The following is a 13,080-nucleotide window of genomic DNA, read 5'->3' on the forward strand; positions in this document are numbered from 1 at the left end:
GTTCCAGAACAATTCAACTCAAATATTCAGATGTGTGCAGCACATTTTATGGAAGACTGTTTCCTGATCCTGGGAGAGAAGACTACAATGCCGACTGTTCTGACTCACAGTCTGTAAGTAAGTTTACTTATGTAAAGGATTTGCCACTGACGATTCAAACACAAGTTTTTTATGTTTCTCTTAAGCTTCAGACGTTTGTTCTATTCAAACGTAAGTGCCTTGCGAAGTGGACATCACATGATATTCCACCATGATTCCATCTCAAAGTGAATGTATATGCTCCATTCAGAGTGCATTGAAGTGTGTGAGACGTGAACATAAATTGTATTTATTTACAGAGGTATATGATGTCACACTTGTCTGTGTGTAAAGACATTAGACATTAAACTTCAACACAATTTCCTCTGCTCAGGAAGTAGGGAGCAATGGACACTCTGTAGTAACCATGAAACATATCACTTTTCATACACAATGATAATTCAAAGTGCTTTACATAAAAGTAAGTATAATACTCGTAAAAAATCAGAACAATAAAACAGGGAACTTAAAAACTTTTTAATGATTTAGAAATTAATTTAAAATGAATTTAAAACAGTTAAAAATAGAAAATCATTATACATAAAATAGAGTGCAATCAGACGTAGTACAGTGCTCATCCAGTAAATGCACAACTAAACATGAGTTTTGAGTATGCATTTAAATGTGGCTAATGTTTTATCACATCTGATCTCTTCTGGAAACTGATTCCATCTGCGGGCAGCATAATAGCTGAAGCAGACACGTAACTTCTTTTTGAAATTGTGGTTGAATCTGTCTGACCTCTGTATAAATTGAGGATGTGCTAATTATCTTTCCGATGTTAAGAAGGAATCTGATTTGGGGGGGTTGTATATCCTGTAACGCCTTCATGGATCACTTCCTTGTTTGACAGTAATTTCGAATCAGCAAATGTAAATCAAGTCTGTAATTTGGTACAGAGCCCATCAAAGTAACTGAGCAAACAATTCAAGAATCATTACCAAACCTATCCACTTGAGGTCAGCATTTCTGCAATAACATTCCCTTCTAGGAAGTATTAACCGTACAGTAGGTTACTGCTCTACACCATGCATGATTCTCCATAGCATAGCATAGTCGGTGTCAATCTAGTTTTGTGCCATTGTTCACACACCACTTGTTCCAGCACGGATATTTTTAGTCATTGAAGTGTGTGCTGCCCATGTCCTGCTAAAAAGAGTACAACATTATTAACAACTAAAGCTCCACAGAGAGCAAAATGTGCAGCAGAGAAATTACAATAAAAGGAAATCAGTTTTTCAAGTCACATTCAAGTTCTGAAAGTTCAGCACTAGGTTGGCTTTCAATTTATTCAAAAAGTAGATGTGAAATGTCATGTTGGCGTACATGCCTTCAACTTGTGAAGGCAAACTGGTGGCGTACACATTTGGCTGGTCCACAACAGAGCCCAGCAATGGAGGGAGGGTGGGATTTCCTGTCCAGTAGAGGGTAGACAGACACGCTGTGTACTTTGAGTTTTAACAAAGAGCTCAGCTTAACCAAAGCCACATTGTATTCGAGAGAGGATGGGTTATAATGAGGGTGTACCAGTACACCAATCCCATCATGGATATGAGAAAGAGATATTTGTGTTAAAGGGATAGGTCACCCAAAAATGAAATTTCTGAACTCATTTTTGGACACAATATGAATGAATGAATCCCAAATTGGGTCAAAATCCTAAGTTCCTGGAACAACATTCCAACCAGTTTCATGTTGTTCCTGTCAATGTCCTTCTCACCTGTTTCTTTGAGCCTCTTGTTGTCACTGATAAAAGGCTCAAATGTCTTTTTTCCCTGCAAAGAAAAGTTAAATCATCATAAAAAAAGAGTATATACTGTTTATGCATAAGTTTGAATGACCTTTTTCCAAAGATAATACATGTACACGACTCTAGAAACCTTTTTAAAACATTTTTTGTGCTCACAGGTTATAGACACGGTGTGCATCAGAAAGGATCCGTTGTGTCTGGATGATCGCCCCATTGCAGTTATACCAAGCACCCAGACCAATGCTTACTTGGCACAATAGTTTCCCATCATCCACTGCTGTATTTCGGGTGTCCAACCCAGGGGCAGCAAATCATTCCATACAGAGCTGAGAAGTCAGTAGAATATTTGCATGAATCTTTGTGGTACACCCTCACAGTCTGTTCAGAGATAAACGCATTCACATTTGTGACTCAGTATGTGTGTGTTTTTGACTCCAACTGGATTCCATGCATTCTAAAGTCCCTCTGAGACAAGGAGCCTCTTTTAGAGCTCAACAAACAAGTCGATGTGATGGTGGACAGCAGAAAGGACAAAAGCAAGCCTGTGTGCAAATGTGGTGAGACTCTGCTGTCATCATCTACTTCCTCCCCCGATCACCAAACACTGTTTATCTGAGATCTGTGAGGAAATGTGCCATAAGAATAATTTTTTCATCATTTCATGCATCTGAAGTATTTTGGTTTCTGTATAAGCAGTATTCATTGTGTCTTTGTTGCGGTATAGGATTTTATGTAAAATATTTGTAAAAAATTATAATAATATATGTGGTGTCCGACCGTTAGGTACGACTTCTCTTTCGAAATTTAATATAAACATTTTAATTATAAATTATATAACTAACATAATTAAGGGAAAAAGTTTAATTAAATAATTTATATTTAATTCAAATAGGTTTTTGAAAAAAATCTTGAATTTTATGTTTAATAACATTGTGGCGAGTGGGGCGGGGCCGAGAGGCGTGGGAACGAGGAGTGAGGCCAGGTGTAGTGATTGGAGATGAGCTACACCTGAGCCCCACCGCTAGTATCGAGTCCCACGTAGGAGATGGAAGGATATAAAACTGGAGTGACGACCGTGAAGGACGAGAGAGGACCAGGCCTAGGACATTATTTTATGTTTTGGCTTTTATTTGTGCGCACCAGTCGTCCGTGAGGGGCTGGTGCGCCGTTTTGTATTTATTTATTAATTATTAAAATGCTTTTTGATTGTGCGCCGGTTCCCGCCTCCTTCTTCCCGATGATTACAAAGGGAATATTGTTACAGTTTTTTTTTTTTTTTTTTTTTTTTTCACAATCAAAACACATTTTAATATTCAAAAGTAAATACAAAACGGCGCACCAGCCCCTCACGGACGACTGGTGCGCATAAATAAAAAGCAAACATAAAATAATGTCCTAGGCCTGGTCCTCTCTCGTCCTTCACGGTCGTCACTCCAGTTTTATATCCTTCCATCTCCTACGTGGGACTCGATACTAGCGGTGGGGCTCAGGTGTAGCTCATCTCCAATCACTACACCTGGCCTCACTCCTCGTTCCCACGCCTCTCGGCCCCGCCCCACTCGCCACAAACATGTTTTTAATATTTAAAGTTTTTTTTATTACGTTTTATAACATAAAATAATACATTAAAGACTGCAACAGGTTTTTAACCTTTAACATTACTGTTGACCTTTTGGTAGAGGTATAAATATTTCTAGATTGGCTTGCATGTTTATTCTGTGGCGTACTATTTGGACATGTCGGAAACATGTGGGTCAGGTTTGGTTGGGTGAAATTTGAATACCTGCTGTGAGCTTTTTTCTTTGCTCATGTTGACTCTCACCTATTTTGCTGATAAAAGAAAAGGAGTCTCTGAAACTATGGGCGGAGATGGTGTTGTCTGTGCAGAAGCATTTCGCGAATTAGCTGAGAACAGCTGGAGAGACGTTCCCATTACATTCAACCACAAAATTATAATTAGCAGAGCACTTAAAAACTACATTTCTCTTTCTCATACGGGCCAGTGCAAGATCTTTAAATGCTGCTCTATTCATCAAGGAATACTTTATATATATATATATATATATATATATATATAGAGAGAGAGAGAGAGAGAGAGAGAGAGAGGGAGTTTATTAAAATAGAAATAATTTATTTTTTAATTGAATTACATTAAAGGGGACATCGAACATCCATTTTCCACAAGTTGTATGTATGATACTTTAGGGTCTTCATGAAATGTGTGCAACATATTTTGGTTAAAATTCCTCAACAGTCGTCTAACACAACACCCTTGATCACAGCGATCCGTTTCGGTGCATGTCTCTTTAAATGATAATGAGCTAATGTTCACTCCACCCCCTCTTATGTTTTTTGTGTATTCAGTGGTGTGTTACCATCAAAAACAAAAATAATCCACTGCATCCTCAGTGGCTCTTATGTCTGGAGAAATGAAGACTTGTATGTTCACTTTTACATCCAAATGCAAAACACCTGAATTGCTTACGAAACATTTGTTTTCACTACAGCTGCTCGCGTGCTGAGAAAATCGCAGACAGCGTAACTGGCTGAGGGTGGAGATATGCTAAAATGAGAAAGCCCATCAGTGGTGATGATGTCATACTGCTCAAAATGTAAAAAGAAAGGAGTGAATTAATTTTTATCATTGTAGGGTGGTTGTGTCCACACACTGCTAAGACACATTTTGAAGTGAATTTAGCATCTGATGTACCCTTTAAAAAAGTCTTACCAACCTCATATATATGAACAGTATACAGTAGTTCAAATAAAACTATATATAAATTGTATGAATTGCTTAAATTTTAATCATATTTTTGTACTTTACCTATTTCATCCTTGTCATCAATGTCTCCTAACACTGTGAGTTAAAGGGTTAGTTCGCCCAAAAATGAAAATTATGTCATTAATAACTCACCCTTATGCTGTTCCAAACATGTAAGACCTCCTTTTATCTTCGGAACACAGTTTAAGATATTTTAGATTTAGTCCGAGAGCTCCCAGTCTCTCCATTGAAGCTGTGTGTACGGTCTACTGTCCATGTCCAGAAAGGTAAGAAAAACATCATCAAAGTAGTCCATGTGACATCAGAGGGTCCGTTGGAATTTTTTGAAGCATCTAAAATACATTTTGGTCCAAAAACAGCAAAAACGACGACTTTATTCAGCATTGTCTTCTCTTCCGTGTCTGTGTGAGAGAGAGTTCAAATCAAAGCAGCTGGATTTCCGGTGCGCGAACGAATCATTCAGTTCACCAAATCGAACTGAATCATTTTAAACGGTTCGCATCTCTAATACGCATTAATCCACAAATGACTTAAGCTGTTAACTTTAATGTGGCTGACACTCCCTCTGAGTTCAAACAAACCAATATCCCGGAGTTATGCATGCACTCAAACAGTACACTGACTGAACTGCTGTGATGAACACTGAGCCGAGCCAGATAATGAACAATAGACTGACTCGTTCACGAGTGAAGAACCAGTTGCATCGGTGTTCGGATCACCAGTAGTTCTTTCGGACAGTTCGATTCAATAAACTGGTTAAATAAAACGGTTCACCGGTTCTTTTGTGCTCGACGTAATGGCGTCATTGGCGATGATTGATTGTCCTTGATTCAAGCCTTCAGTTTACCCGCACCCATAACACTAGCACAGAATCAGTTCAGAATCAATCACCAAAAGAATCAGTTCAGTTCAGACCGTCTGTGTGTCGGTCTGCTTCACGCTGAATCACACATGCGCAGTATCATCAGCTCCTCGGTTCACGAATCGGACACGTCTAACAGAAACGGTTCTTCACTCGTGAACGAGTCAGTCTATTGTTCGTTATCTGGCTCGGCTCGGTGTTCATCTTCACAGCAGTTCAGTCAGTGTACTGTTTGAGTGCATTAATTACTCCGGGATATTGGTTTGTTTGAACTCAGAGGAAATGTCAGCCACATTAAAAAAGTTAACAGCTTAAGTCATTTGTGGATTAATGCGTATTAGAGATGCGAACAGTTTAAAACGATTCAGTTCGATTTGGTGAACTGAATGATTCATTCGCGAACCGGAAATCCAGCTGCTTTGATTTGAACTCTCTCACACACAGACACGGAAGAGAAGACAATGCTGAATAAAGTCGTCGTTTTTGCTATTTTTGGACCAAAATGTATTTTTGATGCTTCAAAAAATTCCAATGGACCCTCTGATGTCACATGGACTACTTTGATGATGTTTTTCTTACCTTTCTGGACATGGACAGTATACCGTACACACAGCTTCAATGGAGGGACTGAGAGCTCTCGGACTAAATCTAAAATATCTTAATCTGTGTTCCGAAGATAAAAGGAGGCCTTACATGTTTGGAACAGCATAAGGGTTAGTTATTAATGGCATAATTTTCATTTTTGGGCGAACTAACCCTTTAATTATATTTGCAGTTCTCTGACTCCTCAAGGTCAAATTTTTCAAAGACAAACTGTAAGTTACATAGTGAAGATATTCTATTGTAATTAGCATGTTAGCATATAGGAAACAGAGTGATATGATTATGAACATAGTATAGCCAAGTAGATGTCTTAACTATAACATTTAGGGTAAAAAGTTACAACTACTGCACTGAAAGTTTCTGTAAGGTTCACTTTGTAAACAGCAGGAAACAACCAGCGTTACATGACTGCAGTGACGTCATGGTGTCAGTCTTTGGATTCTAATTGAGTATCACATTCTCTCTTGCAGTGAAACCTATCAGAGATTCCAATCTCACTACATGCATGCATTCATGACAGGACAGACAGGTCACGACTGGACAGAGGAGACACCAGGCAATAACTTGGCCAGCACAAGGGCTAAAGAGTTGTTTTTGCCTTGACTATGTGGCCTTCTGGGGCATACAGTAGATGAGCCAGCGACAAAGAATGTTGTTGCTGTAGGCTTGTGGGTAGACAGGGCTTTGCACAGCCCCACTGTTCCACATTCAGCACCTGCACAAACACAAAAGGACAAACTGGTGAAGTAGAGCCTGGCCGATGACATTGCAGCAGTGTCACATTTCTGTCTAGCAAGGGTCATACTAAGGGAAGAAGTGTTGTGATTTGAACATAGCTCTTACTTTCTCCTAACTTACCACTGGTAGAAGGCCCCCTGGCAGACAAGCAAATATGGAGACAGTCTCATTGAGATAAGCTTTCCTCTCTCTGTGTGAAAACAATTCTACTGAGAAAAAGTTAGTTTGCTTCTCAACCTGATTCGGGAAATGAACACACCTTGCAGACCAAGTGATGAAACCAACAGACCAGTTGGGCATAACCTATGCTGCTAGGGAGAACACAATTAATGTGGACATTTTTTTTTTTAAATAACGGGACTGCATGGATACACAGACCAATACATGAGCCAATGCTCGAAAACAACATCATCAGGCCTGTTCAAGCATGCTATTAAAGTACACAGTAGGCAAGCAGTTCTCAAGCACTCATGCAATGTATTGCGATCATGACAGTCAAGACCAAAAGTTTTGTCAGTGACTTAAATTTTGTGTTTTGCAAAGTTTGATGCTTCATTATTTGTAGATGATTTTTTAATGTTTTTATGGTATACTGAAAAACAATGATAAGCATATCATACTTTTTAAAGGCTTTTATTGGCAAAAATATATATAATGGGTCAATATTTACAGTGTTGACCCTCGTTCTTCATAACCTCTGCAATTCACTCTGGTATGCTGGATATTAGCTTCTGGGTCAAATACTGACTGATGGCGGTCCATAATTCACTAATAATTGCCTTATTAGTTCTCGGAGTTGATCACAATTTGTGGGCTTCTGATTGTCCACTCGGCTTTTGAGGACTGACCACAGGTTCTCTATGGGATTGAGATCCGGGGAGTTGCCTAGCCACAGATCCAAAATTTCAGTGTAATGATCTTCGAGCCACTTCTTTATCACTCTTGCTTTTTGACATGGTGCTCCATCATGCTGGAAAATGCACAGATCGTCACCAAATTGTTCATGGATCGTTGGAAGAAGTCGCTCTTGCAGGACGTTTTGATACCATTCTTTATTCATGTCAGTGTTTTTGGGCAGAATTATGAGAGAGCCCACTCTCTTGGTTGAAAAGCAACCCTATACAAGTATGGTCTCAGGATGCTTCACTGTTAGCACCACACAGGACTCATGGTAGTGTTAACCTTTTCTTATCTGAACAAACCATTATCCAGATGTCCCAAACAGTCGGAAAGGGAGCTTCATCAAAGAAAATAACTGCACCAATTTTCTGCTGTCCAATCCTCCACCTTCGCACCATGGCTAAAATATTTCACTATGCTTGAAAAAATCTAAGTTCTGTTCAGAAATTATATTAGATGAAAAATAAATGCATAATACTAGAAGAATAGTTTTAACATGGTTTATTGGAACACTACAGTTAGCCAAAGTCCATATTAAATGACTGCTTAACTCGCTTAGCTTACTTGTCTGTGCAACGTCTCTCTTCTATGGCAAAGCTGAGGGTAGTTACTTCAGAAATTGAAAGAATGTTGTAACTTTTCAGTTTTTCTTAATTCCTGGATGTATCCACGTGATCTGTACGCACTTGCTGGACACAATGGGACGTCCTGCAGACTTCATCACTGCAGTCGAAAATCTCTCCTTGAAGTTCTTGATGATCCAGTAAATAGTTCTTTTAGATGCAATATTCTTTGTAGCAATTTCCTTGCATGCTAGGCCATTTTAATGCAAAGCAATGATGGCTGCACATGTTTCTTTGGAGGTAACCTTTGCTAACAAGAACACAATGACTGGAAGTGCTTCTTACCTCCATTAGTCTGCACTTACAGTCTATTTAGTATGATAGACACACTCCTTCACACTTTCACATGTACTGCTGATATTAGTCAATTAATGTTAGCTGGTCTTTTTTTTTTTTTTTGGCCAATGAAACTTTTAGCTTTTTTTTTTTTAAATGCATCTTATCACTCTACACAAAAATCTAGAAACAATGTAAATGAACACCACAACAGCTTAAGCAGAAAACTTTGCAAATCACAACATTTATGTCACCAAACAGACTTGAGCGTTTAGATTACCGCAAGCATTATACTGTCACTTTCAAGGAACTCAGGGTTTTTCAGAGTTAGGTGCACAACAAAAGAAATCAGTCGGGCAGATTCCACTCACCAAAACTGTAGTCCTTGCCAACACCACTGAATTGGAAGGCAAATCCTGCACCTGTGCTGCTACATCAGACACAAACTGCACTGTAATACTATAAGAGCCACCAATAAGACCAATAAGAAGAGATGAAGGGAGACCACCACAATCGGTCTGTTGAGCAAGGTCACAAGGAAACAGATAACCTCACAACCACTTGCAGAAAGCAGAACAACAACAAAGTCATAGTTTCTGCTTTTCTTTCCCCCCCTCGTCTATTTGCCTCTATTCACACAGTCAAACGATCACTATGGCACTGTGTGTCATTCTCCAGGTCAAACTCCAGCTGCAACTTGGATAGACCACAGACACATTCTGTGGCAAAAAATTGAATTAAAGTTTCAGATTTTTTTTTCTTTTTTTTGTTTGCAAATGTCTAAGATACAGATATGACTCACTTGTTGTTGTTGCTTTGACCTGGGTGAGCGTGATTTCTGATGATGCCTTCACTTCCAGGAACAAATCCATCAGGTACACTGCACAGGGACCTGTCCACACCTGTGTTAAGTTCTATAGGCAAGTAGTCATTATTTAAAGTGACTTCAAAAGAGATGAGGTTAAGTGTCTTCCTGAAGAGCCAATCTTTCAGTTCAGAACTAAACCTGATTAATAACCACTACCAGTTATAGTAGACAACAATACCCACTTTTCCTAAGATAAGACTTGATCCATGACAGGAAAATTAAGACGTCAGTAAAAACTCATAGTGAGCCTCTTCTGGACAAGGGTTTGATCTTCTTGTTATTCCAGCTTTGACCACAACCCTTACCCCATGATATGACTCCCACTTTGGTACAACTCCTTGTTGTTTGTATAGTGCTTTAGAAATAAATGAACTGAACGGATAAATACAAGAATCTAGTTAATCTCACAGAATGACTAGCCAAAGTGAATGTGTCCTTTGATCTCAAGCAAAGCAATGTCATAGCTCATGGGAGAGTAGTGTTGATATTTTTCATGGAATTTTACAGTCTTTACATGGAAGCTCTGCTCCCCTTCTGTCAATTTTCTTTGGTTGAAATCACCTGTTACAGCCTCAATCTTGTGCAGGAAGTCCATAGGGCAGGCAGCTATATATATATATTTGAGAGAAAGTCACTGAAGTGTTGATAGGTTTAAACATTAGGAGTGTCTATTTACACTAAGTGCAGATAGCCAGCCATGTTGGCTGAAGTTATTTACACTAACTCCATCTAACATTTGTGAATTGGCTAGTCAATATTACAAAAGAGTCGGCAATCGTCAGCTCCAGTGTCGCAGATGGTAAAACGTCTGTCGTACTCATTTTGACATGATCAACGTGGTTTTGAATTAGCCTTTTGGCAAACTTTTTCTCCCTTTCCAAATTTTAAATCACATCAGAAAAGCTTTTATTTTCAATGAAATAGAAGGAAATAATCAAAAAGTTGAAAATGAATTATTGGGTATGGTTAGGGTAGGTGTAGGGAGGGTTTTATTGTGCCAGTAAGGTGGTATCCATTTAATAATTTAAATTCAAATTCAAATGTACGCTCATTAAGTTATTGTTTTATAATGTAATACTTTATAAACATTATAATGTAATGCATAATGTTTTATAATGTATTACAATATTGAGGTGCAGATAATAGCCATTGTTTGCAATAAGTAGTATAAATAGCATAAATTCATGTTATTTTAACATAGTGTGAATAGAATCTATAGCTATTTGCACATACCTGTAGTGTATCGATATTTACACTATGTGCAAATAGTTATAGAATCTATAACTATTTGCACATAGTGTATCGCTATCTATAGCTATTTGCACAATAGCCTGTATCGCTATTTACAGCCGCTGTCTTACAAGTTATTGTATACACTTGCAAATAAGCAGCAGTCAAAAGCCAGTGGCCTGTTAAGATAGCTGCAGCATAGAAATGTGATCTTCTGATTCTAAGAGACACCTGTAGATGATAGTAGAATGACTTTTTGCACACTGATATATCCAACAGTTCAGTGCCTTTTGGAATGTAAAACTATTAATTTATCATGCAATTTGTAAAGTTAAACAGTTACAGCCAACTACAGATGGGAACCTCGTCTGGCCTCTGATCCTCCGATTACCCTCAAGGAATGGTCAAGGATGCCTCTTGTATTAGTAGATCCACACTTTGCATCTGGGTATCAAATGGCAGGACAAAGTTTTGTAATTAATCCGTGAATTGTTCCCATTCAATTGAATTAAACATTTTCTTACCACTGGGATGAACAGCAAAAAGGTCATTCCGAGAAAACCCAACAAGCTGAGAAAACAGACAAAGGTCCTGTAGGATAATTCATGCATTCTGTGTCCTCTGCTGTTAAACACTAAGAGTGGCGTATTTATAGAAGGGATGAAAGGGTGTCTTTTTGACAAATGGGGTACTGGTAACTCATTAACTTTACACAGGAAATGAGCGTGTTGATCAGAAGACTGCATGGTGGGTATCAAGCATCTCACTCAAATTAACTTTATATTTTGTATTTTATACCTGATAGTTTTCAGTTTGACATTAAGGATCAAATTTGACCATAGGAAACTTAACTATTTTGTGCATGTTTTTGTCTTATTTTTCTGTATGGAGCATCAGCAGAAAAAGATTTTACAGCCACTTGTGATTCAGCTGGAGGAGAAAAGCTACTCCACTGACAAAGATGTTTCCCTCAAGGACCAGAATGACCTTTCTCTCATAATTCAAATCTTTGCATTAATGAAGAAAATAAGCTCACCAATTACAAACATTTCTGAAGGGAAATGGACATTATTTGTTAAGTTTAATGTTTGTATTTTGCAGATTTCTTATTGAGCTTGCCATGCTCTACGAGTTAAACTACAGAAACTCTATCATCTAGTTTGATTTCACACATTTTAGACATTCAAATAAAGATTTGTGAATTCATGAACTAGAAAAAACAACAATGCGAGTTCACTCTGCCTTGCCTGTGTCAGAGTATTTACAGAAACCAGAGGTCTAATAACAGTAGGGAAGCTCTTCTTGATACAAAAGACAGTTGTAGCTATGATGGTGTGACGCTCACCACTGGCTACACCAAAGCAAACAAGCATGGGGTCCTGTCATAGAACTGTCAACACATTTGTGCCTCTGTCTGCAGAGAACAAAAGCCGAAGGCTAAAGTAATTCTTGGAAAAATCATTTTAGACAAATTGACTCAACCAATGCCACAAATGACCACAAACAGAGCCTTATGGGGAGAGAAAGATAAAAATGCATATGCTGTTTGATCCCAATTGTCAATTGCTCCATGCTAATTTAGTCTAGCACAACAGTTCTGGAAGTAAAAAATAATGCTCTTTTGTTCCGTGATATCCAACAGGAGTCCTTTGAGCCATGTTACCTGGCAACCACAGTTAACCACAGAACAGCAGTTAAGATAAGCCAGAAAAACCTGAAATTTTTCTGGCTTTTTTTTTTTTATGCAGATTTCCAGCATAGATTTTTTTGTTAACAACCTCTGCTCCAGTAGTTGACGGTAAAATAATTGGCTCACTATGTTTTTAAACGAAAGAAAGAAATATAGGCTAATCAGATACGTTTCAGTGAAAGCCAGTGTAATAGAGTTACACTGGAAGCTGATTCATGTCATGTTAAGTGACTTGAAAATCGTTCAGACAGACAAGAAAATTACTGGCAATGTAATGGATACATCAGAAGTATTTTGCTCACATTTAAGGAAGTGCCATACTGCTTGTAAGCAAATACTGGGGACCATACTGTCATTCATTTACTTTAAATAATTTTTCATTCATGTTGTCCAGCATAGGTCACACATTTTTTGCCATTATTGTTATCTATTCCTTCTTGCAACACATTTTTAAGGACTGAACTACAGGCTACTTCCACACTGGTGCTTTATGCTATTGGGTTTTACAGTAACATTTGAGAGCCAATATGTTCCCTTGAGGGATTATGGAAAAAATCCTACAATTATACTCTGAAGAAGAATCTGTGAATCTGTCAAACTCTCACAAGCGAATGTACACTGGATATTTCTCATGTGAATTCATTTTACAAATAGGATCACGAAGTGACGTTATTCCTCGC

This window comes from Carassius gibelio, chromosome A25, assembly GCF_023724105.1.
Source record: "Carassius gibelio isolate Cgi1373 ecotype wild population from Czech Republic chromosome A25, carGib1.2-hapl.c, whole genome shotgun sequence".
NCBI classification, from domain to species: domain Eukaryota; kingdom Metazoa; phylum Chordata; class Actinopteri; order Cypriniformes; family Cyprinidae; genus Carassius; species Carassius gibelio.